We start from the raw sequence: 18,351 nt of genomic DNA, 5'->3' as shown, positions 1-18,351 counted from the left end.
CCAACTGCACAAACTATACTATTTATCCATATTCCCATTTATTCTTTGACTCATTCATGATCAAGGTCAAACGTAACCATCTCTGTGAATCTGCAATCCCCCATGTAGTGGTGGACACAGCTTCCTCTATTCCTACAACATGTTTGAAATCCTACTGGAAAGATCTATGTTATCTTTCTATCTCTTTACACAATGGTGGATCATGTACAATATAGATGAAACTTTGTTTATCTCTCTAATCCCCAGTGTCTAGCAGGAAGCTCAATATATCATAGATTCTTAGTAAATATTTTCTGAAGTAATCAATACAGAGATGAATGAATGAATGCTCCTGTTACTTGGCAGTGTCCCATTGTCCTCCGCTAGCTCTAGCTCCAAGAAGGCTAGAAGATTTCATGTCTAGGGCATATTATGAATAATATGTAGTGGCTTTCTAGAATTTTGTCTTAATAAGGACTGTGAGACCTGAGCCCAGTAGGAGTGCCACAATGGATTAGTGAAGTCTAACATGGTTTCCAGAGTGGCGAGAAATAACAAGTATCATGAACCTCTATGATGCTGGCTTTTGCTATGCCTTCTGGCCAGTTCTGTGAACTAGATTACTGGTCATATTCCAGCACTGACCTCACGAAGGCCAAGACTAGTCACAGAAATTTTAGTCAAGGGGTGGCCAGGATCATCAAGAAACAAAAGCCATATCAGGTCAATTTTTTTATAAATTACTGATCAAGAAAGGCAGTGGGGTCACTAATCCTGGCATCACCAATCATCAATCAGTCCAATCCCCTGAACTCAGACCCAGCTGAATCCATGTTGGCTCCTCTCAGGCTTCCACAACCCAGCAAACAAAACCAAATACAGCTTACCCCTCACATGTGCCTCCCAGCCTATTTTGTTTTTTTACACAAATTATGGGGCATTACCCACTTCCTGTGAATACCAGCCCCTGCTCAAATTTATCATCCTGGGAGGGAAACATTTGTTGACATCCAGCTCGACAGTCTCTCCTTAGTATGATTCCATCTCACAGACCCAAGCAGAAAACTCCGAATACATCCAAACCTTCCCAGTGTGGGCCCTGCTGGAATATCCTTCTAAGCCAAACGTAGACTCATCACAGAAGCTCCCACTCTTCCCTCCCCCTCCTTCTTCACCCTCATCATTTCTTCTTCTCACCTTCCTTCAAAGGGGAGAGGGGAAAATATGGTTCTGACTTCCAGATAAGGAAAAGATTCTCAACTTATCACCCTCCCCAACCAGCCTTCCCAGGAAGCACCCATCTCTGGGCACAATTCACACACCAACAGAATTGTTGCCACATTTTTTGTTTCTGGAGGATGTAAAAAATACCAGTGTGGATATAAAGGAACATAGTGGTGTGTCCTGCATGTTCCTCACCACTCTGGTTTTCTCAGGTAACGCTGTTCCCTTCTTGACTTCTACAGGGGGTATTTTCCAAGATATTATGTGTCTTCCCTGTTGATGGTTCCATAGTTCCATCCTTCTGGTGCACTATCACTATCCATTTTCATGGTAATTGTCCATACATATTAGAGCACACCTGTTCTCTATCTTCCTGACAGTGTTCACCATGGGGCCTCCCAGCAGACACCAAGGGCATCCTCTCCAGATACTTCACTTTACTCTGTGCATTTCTAATTTTCCACCCAATTCCTGATATACACAGGAAGTAAAAAGAGAGGATGCAGTACCAAAAACCTGAGATGACCCCAGGGTCCCCGAATTAGCATACCCTGTGGAACTCTTGACCACTAAGGGACAAAAAGGCCATGTTTTCTTTCTGCTATTAAGAATGGATCTTCTGCAAAGTGCTCTGAACTGATTTCTCTGATACTTTATTCCTTAGTAACTGGTTTTTCCCTTTGACAAAAGCAAAAAGAGAGGTTTAATTTTCAAGAAAGATGAGTTTCCTGAGCCTCCCATATAGCTGCACCCATGGAAGATCTCACTGAAGTCTTGAAACACAGGCCAAGACCAGAAATCTGTGTTGGCACAGGGCCTGGCACAACAAAACTACTTAATAAATGCTTATTCTATGAATGGATGAGTGAATAATAAAATGAATTGATTTGTGCCTACAAGCTCTAAATATCTGTTTGCATGTGTCCTACCTCTATTTCTCTGAACTAGATTTGCGCATGGCTACACACACACACACAAGCACACATACACCCTGTACCTGAAATTGATTAAATGAGTCTCCAGCCTAACTTCACAATCCCCTTGGTCTTTCCTTGAATGCCTCTGTCCTACATTCAGGGTGAGTGAGACCTGTGCTCACCTCGGATTTTCCACACCCTGATTCTAATCTTCCCTTGGCAGACTGTGTGGGGTTCTTCCCTTCTCAAAGAAATGCCTTCTCAAAGAAATGCCTCACTGGGGTGAGTGTGTACATAGGACTCTGGACACTGACAAGGTAAAATGCCAGGCTTTTACAAGTGCATGTATATGGAGGGAGGGGTATCATGTGAACATGCTCTTATACTCACATTCTGGATCACTTCAGAATTTGCTTACTCTTTTAGATCTATCAGCTGGAACCACTGCCATCTTCCTCTTGAGGCTCTGAAGCATTTAATCCTGAGTGAATTCTATCCAAGGGTACCATTCATCAGCCTTGTTAACCATTCCACTAGATACACAGAAGAGAAACTAGGAATTCTAGGGTAGAGCTTCACAAAGCAATTTGTCTTTGAAACCCTGGTCCTACCATTTACCACATGTTTTATTTTGGACAAATTATAAACCACTATGGAACCTAGTCTTTTCATCTAGAAAATACTAATAATAGTAGCACCAAATTCAAAGAGATGTTATGAAATTTAATTAGATAATCTAATGCAAACATTTAGCATGCTGTGTGGCACATAATGCACTCCATAGGCAAGGGAACTCACTAGTTAACCACCTAGGTGAGGGATAAAAAGTCAAAATAGTTTCTCATAACAACATCTAATAGAATCTGAGTATCCTGACCACATCTTTGGGATATGACCAAGATGAAGATGCTGGGAATGGTGTGTTCTAGAAGGGAGGGCTCAGAGTGCCTGGGTGGCTTAGTCATGTGTCTGGCTCTTGATTTTGGCTCAGGTCATGATCTCGGAGTTGTGAGATCAAGCCCTGCGTCAGACCCCACGCTCAGTGGGGAGTCAGCTTGAGATTCTGTCTCCCTCTGCCCATCCCCCACTAAAATAAATAAATAAATAAATAAATAAATAAATCTTAAAAAAAAAAAAAAAGGCAGAGCTCAAATTCCAGACTTTTTAGTAGGCACAGAACTCTCTAGATCACAAGGTAAATACTGACACATTAAACATCAAATAGATTAAATGTAGTACAGTACCTTGGAACAACAAAAAATGACAATAACGGAAAAACAGGTGAAATCCAAAGGGAGTGTGGATTTTAGTTAACAGTAATTAGTTATACTAAACCAACCATTGTTGGTTTCTTAGTTCTGACAAATATACCATTGATTATGTAAGATGTTAATATTAGAATAAGCTAGGTGACAGATGCACAGAAATTCTCTGAATTAGCTTTAAGATGTTTTTGTAAATTTAAAATTATTCTAAAACCCAAAAGTTTATTTAAAAAAATAAGACAGATCCCTTTGGCCTTTTGAGAACTTTCCACAGTGGACTTACTTAGACATAAAGTTATATCTTTAATTTTTGCATCCTGGGGAATACCTGGAGGGAATAGAGGAACTGGGTCCCTTCTCCTTGGGTGAAGCCAGCATGAAAGTCATTCCTGTGGCCTCATCCTGGCTGTTTTTCTCATTTCTCTAGATCTGGCTGTGGCAGGGGAGGGGCCTGCTCCACACCAGAGCCTGGTCACCAGCTTAGCTTAATTTGAGAGAAAGATGAGGTGTCAGAAGGGAAAAGTGGCCAACATTTTGTTTCCTTGAGCTCATTTTTCTCAGAAAAGTCAATAAATGCCTTATAACTCTGTACACCCTCCCCCTGACACATTGTCCCCATTGGACATTGTTCCTGGCTATAGTTGAGAGAATTCATAATGGCTTCTTGAAAACCCTGATACAGGTCCCTGGATCTGCAGCCCTAATGGGTTAGTAAAACAAGAAGTAAAGAGGGGGAAACAGCACTTCAGTGAGCAATTACACTGATTCAAGAATTGTTTTGAATGTTTTACATACTTATTGAAGACTCTTCCCATGAAATGAGGAAGCTGAGGGTCAGAGAGACTAGGGACTTGCCCACAGCCATATACATAGATACAACAAGCCATAGAGAGGTGGAGCCACATAAAAATTCCAGTTTCTCCCTGCTTCCCTCAGATACATATGCACAGACATAGATACACACACACCTCTTTCAGAGGTCAAAACAACTCTGATTTCACTAAATCTGTGCTGGGCAATTGTGCTAAGTGTTTAACACACATTTAATCCTCACAGTACTCACCAATTGTTAACCCCATTTTACAGAAGAGGTAAATAAAAAGCCTAAAGAGCTTTAGTATCTTACTTAAGGTTTACATAGCTCATAAAGTGGCAGGGCTAGAATACATACTCAGCCAATTTGATTCCAGAGCCTGGATTTTTAATCACTTCATCACTCAATGAATATTTGTTGAATAAATGGAGGGAAACACAGCTTTGATGGAGGAGTGCAGAGCTATCTCAATGCTATTGTGTCCTGGATCTCACATCTAGAATGTGTGAGACCATTTCTCCTGGAGTAGGCAGTCCCAACAGGACAAGTCTGTTACCTCTGTCTTATCTCTGTCTTTGCCTCTTCTCTTCCTTTTCTTGGGGACTTGACAGGTGCTTAATGCATGGCAAAGAGAGAAATGCCACCCATAATATTTTACTCAAAAGAGAACACACACACACACACACACACACACACACACACACACACAGGGAGAGACAGAGAGAACACAAAATGTAAAGGAAATCTCAGCTCTTTTTCTCACTAGCGGTAGGGCATGTGACCGTGGGGAAGATACCAGCTCCTTGGGCCTCCTTCCTTATTGGTGAAATGGACTAATGGTCCCTAACTCCTGTGGTTGTTGTGAGAATCAGACATCATTTCTCCAGAGTTCCTGAGCCACGGACAGCAGAGGAGATGCCCTACACAACAAGTTTTAATGATTTTTATCTTTACTGTCATCCTTGTCTATTCATAAAACCTGTTTACTTCAGCAGAGCCTCCCAGCCACATGCCATCCAAATGCAAGCACTGAGGCCACATGTCCCCTAAATCCTGATACCACCCAGGCAGATGAAAGCTTGAGCCTTAACAGGGCTTATCATCAGAGTGGAGAGATGAGAGGGTTCAGCTGGGCTGGAAAAGGAATATGCCCAATTTGGCAGAAGGAGGCCTTTCCATGGCCTCTACATCCTTTACCAGATACGCTCAGCTGAGGGGGTGGGGGGTGCCATCTCAGATTCACTGCCCTGAAAAGATGGTCTTTATTATCAATGATCATATTGACAACAAAATTCAACCTGAGTTCTAGACATGGACAGATTAGCAGGAACACCCACTGCCAAGAAACACAAAACTAAATTAAACTATGTCTTTTGGGGGGCGCCTGGGTGGCACAGTCTGAGGAGCATCTGCCTCTTGGTTTTAGCTCAGCTGGTGATCTCAGAGTCGTGAGATCCAGCCTCCCATTGGGGTCTGTGCTTAGGGGAGTCGGCTTAAAGAGTCTCTCCCTCTGCCCCTTCCCCACACTCTCTCTCTCAAAGAAATACATACATCTTTTAAAAAATAAATATACTGTACCTTTTGGAGGTTTTACCTTTAGCTTTTTTTCCCCTTCTGTTTTTTTCTACTGCAAATGGATCTGGTTGAAAAGTAAGAGAAAATAGTGCAGCAGAGAAAAATCAAGAGCCTGTCCCAGAACTCCAGGAGGAGTGGAGAAACCTGGAGAGAGGCTAGTCCCTTTTCATAGTGGGTCCCTCTCAGCATGGATTAGGATTGTAATAGGATGATGCAATGATCCATACAGGATACAGGGCAGGGCTTTGAGGGGGAAATACTCCCCAGGTGAGGACCTTGTGAGAGAGAATTCAGGGCAGTAGTTTTCAAAAACAGCAGAATGGCTCTGTCCTTGGGTGCAAGGAAGACAGAGACTACGATGCCCCAGAGTCTGTTCTCTTGACCGATTTTCTGTAGGACTGTGCCCTTTCTTCCTTCTTTTTTGTTTTCCTCCCAGAGATTTTCATCTGGCTTGTTTTTGTGTCTTCTCATCTTCTTTCTTCTTAAGCCGGGAATATTTTTTCTTCCTTTTGAGGCAGTTGTTTCCAATAAATCCCTGCTTGTTTTCTTTAAGTTGCTCAGTTATTTTAAGTTTCCTCTTCCACAACCCTCTGTCTGCATTTCTGCTTTCCATCTGGGCCTCTTGGTTCACTCCGTTTCTGGAATGAAGACAAAAGGAGGTATTGGAAACTCAGGGAGGCTGGCCTGCCCCTGGGAGCAGAAAGGCCTGGCAAAGGACTAAATCCACCTGCAGATCTTTCCAGCACTTTTATGATATCTCAGATTGACTAGTCACACAGCTGGAGACACCTTGACTGGCTACTAGGACAATCAGTGTTCCTGGCTTCCATAAAGGCAATCTAGTTATACATTGAGTGAGTCCTTTGATCTGAGTGCTTCTATGTGTGCCTATCAGTCAGGGCCATGGCAAAAAGCATTCAGCATACCTAAATTGGGAAACTTAAAAAAAATTTAATGAAATAACAATTTACAAAGGGGTAGTCAAGCTGCAGAGAAACCACAATGGATAGCGCAGTGTCCTGGGGATTGCAGCAGCAAACTTCTCTTGTCACCACACTTTTGAAGGGATAAGGACAGGGATCAGCCCTCTGGAGAGAAAGGACCCTGTAGGAGGAGCTGCCATCTTGGCCTGTGGATGCAGCCAGCCTTGGTACTCACAGAAAGAAAGATGAGAGATTTCAAGCTTCCCTCTCACATCCTTCCCCTCTGAACTTTCCTGCTGGGACTCCCCATTGGTTGCCCTTAATCAGAAACCAGAAGTCAAGAGAACCCACTAGAGTTGTCAATATTGATCAGATTTCTGGGTCATAGACCATGATGGGAATGGGTAGAGAATGAATCTGTAGGGGCAAATGGAAGTTACCCAGCAGAATGAATATGCAGGTACATGTGCCTATGTGCCCATATATAAGTGCACATATGAACATGAGCATGTGCTAGGCTGATCAGAGTCTCTGAGTTCCATTTTAAATCCTTACTGAGCTATTGACTCAACCCAGTCCTTGATTTCTTTTTCACTTGAAGCTCCTAGAAAAAGCCCCCCCCCTTTTTAATGCCCCATTATTAGAATGAGTCTCTATTTTCCCCTGTTCAGGTGAGATAATTGGGATGCACCTCTTCAAATGGAAGCATTCACCCTTGATTTGACTCTTCCTTCTCCTGGAGTGAGTTCTTTAAAAGCAAGAACAGGTCCTTCTTTTTGACATATCTCATCCTTTCATTGAAACTAAAGATAGTTTCTACACATATGACCCCAGAGGAGACTTCCAGTACTCTTCCCTGCTCTTCAAACACTAAGTAATAAGACTTAGAGGAAATAAAAATCCTCAATAATCCATACAGGCCAAACAGAGCAAGGAGTAGCCCCTGAATGACTCCTTCTTAGAGAAAAAAACAGATATTTGCTTTGATCTGCCTACCACAAATTGATGTCACATAGAGTAGGTCTTTAATAGTTGGTACATTACACAGCCTCTTTAACGCAACACACTATTCATGTTCACAGTATGACAATATTACTTTGGAATGTGTTGTTGGTGTGTCTCTTTCTATCATTGGGTCATGAAGGTCTTGTTGACCATCATATCCCTAACATGTGGCTTGGCACCCAGGAAGTCCACAGCAGTAGTCTATTGGACAAACGAACACTGGTATTTGAACATTTCAAGGACTTTACATTGGACTAAAGTGTAGCTCTGAGTTCCACTGGATTGGGCCAGGAAAGAGCTATCCATGCCATTCAGGCTTCACTTTAAACAACTCCTTCACAAAGTCAAGGCCATGCACTTACTTTCATAACCAAGGGGAGACCCTTTTTCTCATGTGTTTCCAGGTAGACAAGACTTATCCCATTTGACTTGCAGAGTCCCAGCTCCTGTATTCTTGGTCCAGGTTTCTCCAAGGTCCAGCTCATCAAGCTTTAATTGGCCCCTCTAAATAATAATAATAATAATAATAATAATAATAATAATAAAATAATTGGCTCCTCTGCCTTTGCTCCATCTACATCCTCTTTTGAGTCTAGGCTTCCCATGGACAACTCCATGCATATTGCCACTTTTTAAAGTCACAGAGGTTTTTTTTTATTGTTTTGTTTTTAAAATTTTATTATTTATTCATGAGAGACACACTGAGCGAGAAGCAGAGACATAGGCAGAGGAAGAAGAAGGCTTCCCGCAGGGATCCTGATGCAGGACTCAATCCCAGGACCCCAGGATCACTATCTGAGCCAAAGGCAGATGCTCAACCACTGAGCCACCCAGCTGCCCCTAAAGTCACAGTTTCTTTCTTTCTTTCTTTCTTTCTTTCTTTCTTTCTTTCTTTCTTTCTTTCTTTCTTTCTTTCTTTCTTTCTTTCTTTCTTTCTTTCTTTCTTTTTCTTTCTTTCTTTCTTTCTTTCTTTCTTTCTTTCTTTCTTTCTTTCTTTCTTTCCTTTTTCTCCTCCTCCTCCTCCTCCTTCTTCTTTCTTTGAACTTATTTATTTCCTTCCATTTTCTAAGGAGCTACAGATACCTGAGATAGGAAAAGGAGACGCACATATCAATTTGGTACCTAATCCTTGCCCGTATATCCCCACAACTACTCTAATATTGCAATTCTTATCTTATAAAGGAGTAAGTTGATTATCTCAAAAATGATACGATTCATCCAAGGTCTCATGGTGAGCTGGCAGCAGTTCCTCAATTTGAACCCTGATCAATCTGTGACCAAGCCTGTGCTCTTTCTCTTCTACCAATAATGAGGGAGCCCCACTTCCTTCTAAGTACTTCTGTAACTGTGTCACTTTGATAGAACTGAGAGTGAAGGAAGAGCACCACCATCTTTCCTTGGCAAACCCATTTCCATTTCAATTTAATTTAGATTTAATAAAATGCTTAATGAATCTTAATTAAACCCAAATTGAAATTAAAAATGGTTAACAAGGTTTAATAGTGATGTGAGAGATCACACAATTCCACTTCAATAAATATTTTCCTAATAACAAATAACCATTTCATTAGTGAGGAAAATGTTGCCATTAAGTCTAAATTAAATTAAATTATCCATAATTTACTGGCATAGTTAACAGTATACGTTAATGAAAAATATGTAGCTTGTGTGGGGATTTTTGTTTTTGGTTTTTGTTGTTGTTGTTGTTTAACTGCCTGCATGTTACAAATGATGCTAGTTTAGAGAATTTAAAAAGACACTGAGAAGAATATAATGGGTAGATGGTCTGAAGCCAGTGGAACCATCTCTGAGATTCTCTCTTATCTAATGACAGAGACAATGAGGAAGGGGAAAGAGAAGACATGGGGCTTTCCACCAATGCCATGTGGATTTCTATAGATGTTACAACTATAAAATGGGGTATTGATAGGGGTGGGTAAAGAGATTTTGAACCTAGGAGATCTTTGGCTTAAGACAAAAGTGGGGAGAAAAAATCAGACTCCTATATAAAATGGCTCATATAAGATGTGATGAGGAGAGATACAGGATGAAGAATATGAGAGAGGAGTAAAGGGCCAATCATGTTTCCTGGTGTGTGTATGTGTGCATGTGCGTGCATTTTCTGTTTTCTTTCTTTTTTTTTTTTTTTAATTTCTTTGTGGTCAAACTTGAAGTATGAATTAGGAAAGAGACTGTTTTGAAACTGTTCTAGGGAAAGATATTCTAGAATAGGAGATCAAATTCCAGGGGGGAGAGAGGTTTCCAACAAAGAAAGGGCAACGGGAAAAGGTTTCAGGGAAAGGGTAATGCGACTTCACAGTAAGGTCTTATTTGTTTTTCACCCTACAGTGCTGAAATGGAGGAAAGATGCTGTGAGCTGAACTGTGTAAACCATGCTGCAATCTGAAGGTTGTCAGAGACACATATTCCCCACTAACATTTTCTAAATCCAAGAGATAATCCCCCAATTCCCAAGATTCCCAACCTCAAACTTTCCCATATAGACAGTAGAAAGTGCCTCATACTACCCTCTACCACCCACGGGATGTTATCAAGAGCTACACTAATACTGTAGCCATGAGGCACATGGGGATACTGAGCTGCTGAAATATAACTACTCCTAATCGAGATGTGCTATGAGTATAAAATATACTCTGGATTTCAAAATATACTCTGGATTTCAATATACTCTAAGAGGATATAAGTATCTCATTAATAATTATTTTTTATCAGTTACATTAATAATTATTTTATATTGATTATATTAAAGTAATGATATTTTTATATAGTGGTTAATTTTTTCAAATTTTAAAAATTAATTTCTCCTATATCTTTATATTTTATTCAAGGTGGCTACTAGAAAATTTTAAACTATGTGTGTGACTTTCATGATATTTTTAGTAGAGCTAGATGGATCTACTTTAACCAAAGCGATGCGTATATTTCATTTTCTTTTGTGTTAGCGTTAACACACATTCCTTCATTCATCCATTCATTTACTCAACAAAAGTGTTTAAACATTCATCAGCACATACTCTGTACTAGGCATTTGTGATACAGTGGGAAAAAGTAGCCAGTCCCATGTATCTTAAACACATCCGCACACACCTTCACACACCTTCACAACACATGCTCATGCATATTCAAATGTGCATACATAGGCACAGATGGACCTACGACACATGGACGTGCACATATGCACAAATGCAGACGAACATGAATTAAAAGCCACAATCAGGTACTGAGAACCAAACACTCCTTGAGTTAGAAGGCTTCAACTCTTCAGATAGGTTTAGCTACTCTAGTGGCCAGCCACACTGTGCATTTCCAGGACAATCAGAAATGTGGTAAAAAACTATCTTTGCAATTTTGTCACAGCTTATAGATCAAGGTTTCAAGGGAGAAGACCAAATACAGCAGATTCAAGTCTATCTGTTCATGCCTGAGCACACCAGGAAAGGCCAGCAAGGGTAGACTGGTGGTGGTAGGTCCGTTTCCATGGAAGCTCCTCTTCTTAGTCCCTAGTTCCTGGGGACTAAGAAGAGCTCACCAGGAGACACTGGCTGGTCTGATGTTGGAGCAGTTTGGTGTTGTCTCATTCGAACAATTTTCTGGCTCACCTCTCAGCTTGTTGGCTTAGAAAGCGGGGATTGGGAGGGCAGATAGATGGGGAGAGGAAGGAGTTTAACACAGACAAGTCCAGTCAGGGGTTAGAAACCACACAGATGATTTCAATAGAAAATTTAATATAACGAACTACATGGTGAAGAACTGGGAAGGCAAAGAGAACACCCTGGGGTATCAGAAAGTAGCAAATACAGGAAATAGCTACCCTCCTGGGGCTGCAGGAACAAAGGAAAGAGATTTGTTCTGAAAACATAGAAACTGAGAGGAGGGAAGCTCAGAGCTGGAACAGGCTAGTGAGGAAGGGTTCCCGCCAGCCAGCGCAGATAGTCACTAGGCCCGCCATCACAAACACCATAGACTGAGTGGGCTTAAACAACAGAAATTCATTTTCTCTCATTTCTGGAGGCTGAGAAGTCTATGATCAAGGTTTCAGCAAGGTTTCATTCCTGGTAAGAGCTCTCTTCCCATCTCGCAGACAGCTGCCTTCTTGTTGTGTCGTCACATAATGGGGACAGAGAATGTATTCTGGTTGATACCCTTCTTGTAGAGGTGCCAACCCTATTGCGGTACAGCCTCACCCTTGAGATCTCATGTAGCTTTTCTCACCCCCTCACAGGCTCTCTCCCCAAATACAGTCACACTGGGAGTTGGGGCTTTAATGCATGAATTGGGAGGAGGGTGGAACATAGTCAGTCCCTGGCAGGGGTTATGACACTAATTCTATAAGCATCATCAAAAAAATGCTGCCAGCTGGATTCAGAGGCTAAGACGGGAAAGGACTGCTATCAGGGTGAAGAAACATTGCTAAGGGCATATCTGAGAGAAACAGGAAGCAGAAACCTGAAGCCCCTGTGCCTTCTTCCACTTTTCCGGCCTCTCTCTAGCTCCCCCGCCTGGCAGAGGCTAGCATGGAGCCAGGTGGTAAAGCAGAAAGGTGGTTACTGAGCTCCAGCAACACAAGGTACAAAGAACCCAAGGGTGGGTGGAGCCCATGAGAGTCAGTAGCTTCATGGCCAGCATGGGGACATACATCGAAGTGAAGGATGATGAAAAAATGAACACTATCTTCGAAAGTTTATTGTGCACAATTTTATCCCCGGGGGCAAAAAATCCACCAGAAACAGTATCCGTGGTCAAATCCATTTAGGGAATCTACGTGGTATCCCCCCGTTCCTAATTCATAAAGATGCTTTGGAAGAGCAAGTCCTTGGATAAGTTTTGCAGTAAAGAGACATGTGTCTCTTTTAATCCAGAGTGACCCAAACACCTTTGAGCACGGATGTATTTTCTGTTTGGTTCTTTTCAGAACAACTATCAATTTCCAACGCAAACATTTTCTGCTGAACTTTGAGAGGCGTGTGCTGTTGATGCTATAGACTCTAAGATTGTAAAAGACATACAATGAGCTGTGGACCACAAATAAGGTGGCTCACATTTGAGCAGGTTGCACTTTTCTTTAAATGTCTTATTTTTTTATTTTATTATTATTTTTTTAAATGTTTTAGTCTGAGGACTGCTAAAGCTAAGTGTGCGGGCAGGGGGTGCTCACCTTAATGCCATCAGGGATTCCTATAACACAAAAACCCTGTGGGAGCAGAAGACATTTTTTTTTCTTTCTTCTTCATAGTTGTATGCTTAGCAACCATCACAATACATGGGACCTGGTAAACAACCAGTAATGTTTGCTGTATGTGGCCAAGCGGGGAGGGGAGTAAAGGCTCAACCGAAAGAGCTAACAATAGCATTTCATGTGTGAATCAACATAGGGCATGGTAAGCGAGAAGTGGAGTGCTGTCCTGTAGAAATGCAATGAAGCTGCCATGTAATTTGAAGTTTTCTGGTAGCTCTGTTTTAAAAGTGAAAAAGAAACAGGTGGAACTAATTTTAGTGATATACTTTACATAACACCATCTACCCAACAGGTAACCAATAAAAAAGATATTAATACAATACTTTGTATTCTTTATACTAAATCCTTGAAATCTGGTTTGTACTTTACACTTACAATACCTCTTAGTTTCGCCACATTTCTAGTATTCAATATCCACACATGGCCACTGTATTAGACATCACGGATAGACACCTCCCAAATACAACTCAAAACTGGGGGGATATGAGGTGAACAGTCAGATTAGTTCATGGATATTGAGCCACAAATCATTCTCCAGTTGCAGTTATTGAATATTGTGAGGACATCTAATTTAACTGACATTATTCACATATAAGTTTATGGTGAACATGAAACAGTTCAAATGACAAAAAAAAAAAAAAAAAAAAAGGTTAATAGGGAGTCACTTCACCATGGTGGGTTCTACTAGAAAGGCCAGTGATATTTTAACACTTGAAAAGTGATAGGATAAAAGTTTTAGAAAAAATAAAGACTAGAAAGTAGCATCATAATTAGAAATTCCTTTCTGTTTTTCCAAAGCCAATTCTTGCCATTGACATTAGAAGTCTAGGGTAGGACCATGTGGTTTCTCAGGGTTTATAAGTCATATGAGGATGGATGCCAAATCTGTCTTACCCATTGGTGAACTCACAATGCCTAGTAAAGTGCCTGTACCTTAGAGATACTCAAAAAAATATTTGTGGAATGAATAAAGTAAAAAAGAGGAGAATAAACAGGAAAACATGTGAAATTTTCCTGGGAGCTGAAGACAGAGGTACAAAGCCAGAAAGGAAAATCCCATTCAAGGGGAAGCCTTGGTACCACCACTCCCAGCTGTGCCTTGTCTTCGTTCTTATTTCAAGGGGCTGGGACAGTGAAAATGTTGATAGCTTTCCTTCCCAAAGATGTTTGATCATCTTCCCCACAACTTCAGAGAAGGATTTTCTAAAAATCTGGATCATTTCTCCAACTTTCTGATCTCTAATTATACTCTCTCCAGTCCACTCTCCAAACTGACCACAGAATATAATTACAGTTGGCATAAGACTTCCTCTAGGGAAAGTTTTTTTCGTATCTATATAATCCCCTCAATGCTCAAGACTGTGACTTTTTTACCTGGCAAGCTCTCCAAAAATGGCGTTGTGTATATAGGAAGGAAGGAAGGAAGGAAGGAAGGAAGGAAGGAAGGAAGGAAGGAAGGAAGGAAAGGAGGGAGGGAGGGAGGGAAGGAGGGAGGGAGGGAGGGAGGGAGGGAGGGAGGGAGGGAGGGAGGGAAGGAAAGAAAGAAATTAACAGAAGGTCATATCAACATCCCCAAGATATCTTTGTACCTTAACAGGGCATTATTTTGGTAGAACATAAATTTGGTGTTGTTGACATTCACATCTAAAGTATTTGTCTTCCAGAAAGGGGAACTGCATTAGCCCTGCATCACATATGCAAGCCCAACATGTCTGTCTATAAAGGGTTTTTCACTCATCAGGGCAAAGTTCTTAGATCCACAGATCTCTAAGACATTTTTTAATATGACAGCAGTTCTATTTATTCTGCGTCCTAGGAGTTCGAGACAACTTGACATTTGCAGCATAAGGAACCATTTTCAGATTGAATGACCCTTCATGGTTCTCTGTTCTTGGCCACAGACCATCTTTAGTATGGCCATCAGCTCTTTGTTAGAAGCATTGTGCTACAAGCCTTTCAAAGCTGTCTTGCCCCTTTACCAACAACCCTGTGAATCTGAGCCATCCTGAAATAGGAAAATCATCTAAAAAAGCATTTTTGTAAAGTACCAATTTGCACAAGTGTAGGTGTTTTCTCTGTAAAGCCTACCATTTATTGGGAGAAAGAAGGCCGTGGGCCCTCCTGTTTGGGCTTTGGTATCTATTATTAGTTTTTCTGTTGGAGAGAGGTGAGGATATAGTTTTAACATTAAAACAAAAAAACCTAATCAGTATTTCAGCTGTGTGGGTATTGTGAACCAAAGACATCTGTATTTTTAATTAATTCTTTCATAAATGTGATTATGGGATGTCATGTGATCACTGTTGAAACCAACATCTGGATCTTTGAAAGGACAGCCATTCAGGGTCCCCAGGTTTGGACAGTCACACAGGGAAGTCCTGGCAATTGCATTAACGGTGTTATCAAGAGGCCTCCAGATCCAAATGATTTTCCTGTCTGTAAATTAAATAATAATATGAAAACAAAATCCACTAGGTCCAGCAGGAAAGCACAAATATAACAGTGAGAATTTCCTGTCACGAGGACATTTCAAATCTCTGTTATCAAAAAGCCTACTAAATGGAGCCTGATAAAGTCCTCAGCCTCCAAGAATAAGTCAAAGGGCATCCCAGAGTTTCTCCTGGTTTTGCCAGGATAAAAAGTGCAAGATCCCATGGAAAGCAAAACTAAGTCTGAGGAGAGGGTGGAAAGGTACAACCTTGGTTCTATGGAAGGCCTTTTGAAACCTCTGGCTTCTATATTCTCATGGATAAAGCATCATACCCCATGGTTAACATAGTTAAATTTAAGTAGTTCTTGGTTTTTACCCTAGGGACTCATCATGAGAAAATACACATTATGGTTTTGAGTATACGAAGAGCACTGATTATAAAAATTTGAGCCATCTCAGGGGCTGGTCTGCACTGCCTCTCAGGCCTCTTCTTGTTGATCACAGGGAATCCAAGACCACCCATCAACAGCTCATAAGCTAATGATTGTGCCTTCAGCTCCTTGCAAGCCATCTATCTTGATGGGGAGAGAGAAGCATGTTCTAGATACTGACTTCATGGATCTCAAATCCCACAGCCTCCCTGTGACTTTGGTGGCAAAGTCTATATTTTTTTTTAAATGAGGGATTTTCTTCTTTACCTTCTAATCATTATCCCTTATTGTTTCTAATTAATGATGATTAAAAGGGAAAAGTCTATGCAAACTGACATTAGGTGAAGTTTCCTCTTCTGGTCACCTTCCCATGCCAGAGTATGTAACTCATTATCAATGCCATTAAATCCCCCTTAACAGCATTAGAAATGCTGCTGAAGACTATCAAATCTAATTAAGGATTAGGAGTAACTTATCCACTTCCCCGCATGAATTATGGGATGTGTTTAAAATTCAAGTATTAGGGCAGCCTGCTGGGTGGCTCAGCGGTTTAGCACCACCTTCAGCCCAGGCCATGATCCTGGAGTCCTGGGATCAAGTCCCACATCGGGCTCCCTACAGGGAGCCTGCTTCTCCCTCTGCCTGTCTCTGCCTCTCTCTGTGTGTGTGTCTCTCATGAATAAATAAATAAAATCTTTTAAAAAAATAAAATTCAAGTATTAAAAGCACAACAGGAGATTTGTTTTTGAGAACTGATATACTTATTCTCAACAAACATTAAAAAAAAAAAAATTTTTGGCTATATGGCGGTGTAAAGTGCACATTTGTAAAAACCTGCACAAAGATAACCCCAAAATTTACACCACAAATCCTAGTTATTATCTGCCAAATACAGCACATTTTGGCAAAATTGAAAGAGCTTTGGTGGCTTTCAAACAATCCCTTATTCAAAAAGCTGGCAGTGCATTTCAGGAACAAAGCCCAAGAAATTCTGAGACTCCCATAAGTGTTCCCAAATTTATTTTATTTTATTTTTTTCATGGTTTTTAAATTTATTTATTTATTTATTTATTTATTTATTTATTTATTTATTTGAGAGAAAGAGCACGAGCCAGGGGGAGGGGCAGAGAGACAAGCAGACTCCCTGCTGAGCAGGGGGCCTGATGCAGGGCTTGATCCCAGGACCCTGAGATTGTAACATGAGCCAAAGGCAGACACTTAACTGACTGAGTCGCCCAGGTGCCCTGTATTCACATTTTAAAGGAGAAAAATCATTTCTCAGCCAAAACAAAATAACAATTATCTCAAGTGAATATATCCATCTTCCTCGGCTGCTGCAGCCAACTTTTAAAATAAATTTTCAGAACTATAGGGCTATATGTATACCTCTACATATAAAGTGTAGGATAGCTGTGCCAATACAAAGGGAAGACACTTGTATAATGACGATAGTCATCTCTGGCCACCTTGATTACAGGTAATTTTTTTTTTTTTTTTGCCAGAGCCAAGGTTTCTTTCTTTCTTTCTTTTTTTTTTTTGTATATTTTTTTTTATTGGAGTTCAATTTGCCAACATAGCATAACACCCAGTGCTCATCCCATCAAGTGCCCCCCTCAGTGCCCATCACCCAGTCACCCCATCCCCCGCCCACCTCCCCTTCCATTACCCCTTGTTCATTTCCCAGAGTTAGGAGTCTCTCATGTATTGTCACCCTCTCTGATATTTCCCACTCATTTTCTCTCCTTTCCCCTTTATTCCCTTTCACTATTTTATATTCCCAAATGAATGAGACCATATAATGTTTTGTTCCCAAATTTAAAAGGAAGTCTCTGGAGACATGAGAATGGGCTAGAAATTCAGAGGGCACGCATCCCTTAGCAGTCTTTGCCCCAGTCTATGAAGTCTTCATGGCTTCATTACTGGGGTGGAAGGGCGGTCATTCTCACCAGATAGGGCAGGACAGCAGAACTGTACCTGAGGAGTAACACCCCCTTACTGGGGCCAGACCGTGTCTCAAGCAAAGGCTTCTGTTGTATCAATACCCAGGAAAGCATGCAATCACCACCTTTTTCCTGCAGACACCCAAAATGCAAGTTCCTCTGGTAAAATCTGGGTTTTATAGGATGAGGACTGTAATGAAGGTCAAAATAAGGCTTTCTTCATCTTCACCCCAAATCTAACAGTTGCCTTAGCCAATCATCCCCAAAGGGCAATTCCTGCCCTATTGTTATGTAGAATCCCTGAGGGCAGGGAGGCCCTGCCAAGCTGAACTTACTACATTGGAGCAAATCAAAGGTGTTTTGAGAGCGCTAGACTAGAACTCTTAGTCCCTTTTCACACTGATAAATCGTGGTCCTGTGAATCCAGTTCTCTGCTCTTCAATACTTAGGAGTAGAGCTAATACTTAGAGCAGGAGGGCAAGGCCAGAGGTGTAGCCACAGGAAAAGAAATACTTCCTCTGTTTTATCCTTCCAGGTCACAAGTGAAGTGGCAGTTGGAACTGTGAAAACAACCCTGCCTTAGCACACAT

Source organism: Canis lupus, chromosome 24 (assembly GCF_011100685.1).
Source record: "Canis lupus familiaris isolate Mischka breed German Shepherd chromosome 24, alternate assembly UU_Cfam_GSD_1.0, whole genome shotgun sequence".
Classification (NCBI taxonomy): Eukaryota; Metazoa; Chordata; class Mammalia; order Carnivora; family Canidae; genus Canis; species Canis lupus.
The sequence above is the reverse complement of the archived record's forward strand: the minus strand, read 5'-3'. Positions refer to the sequence as shown.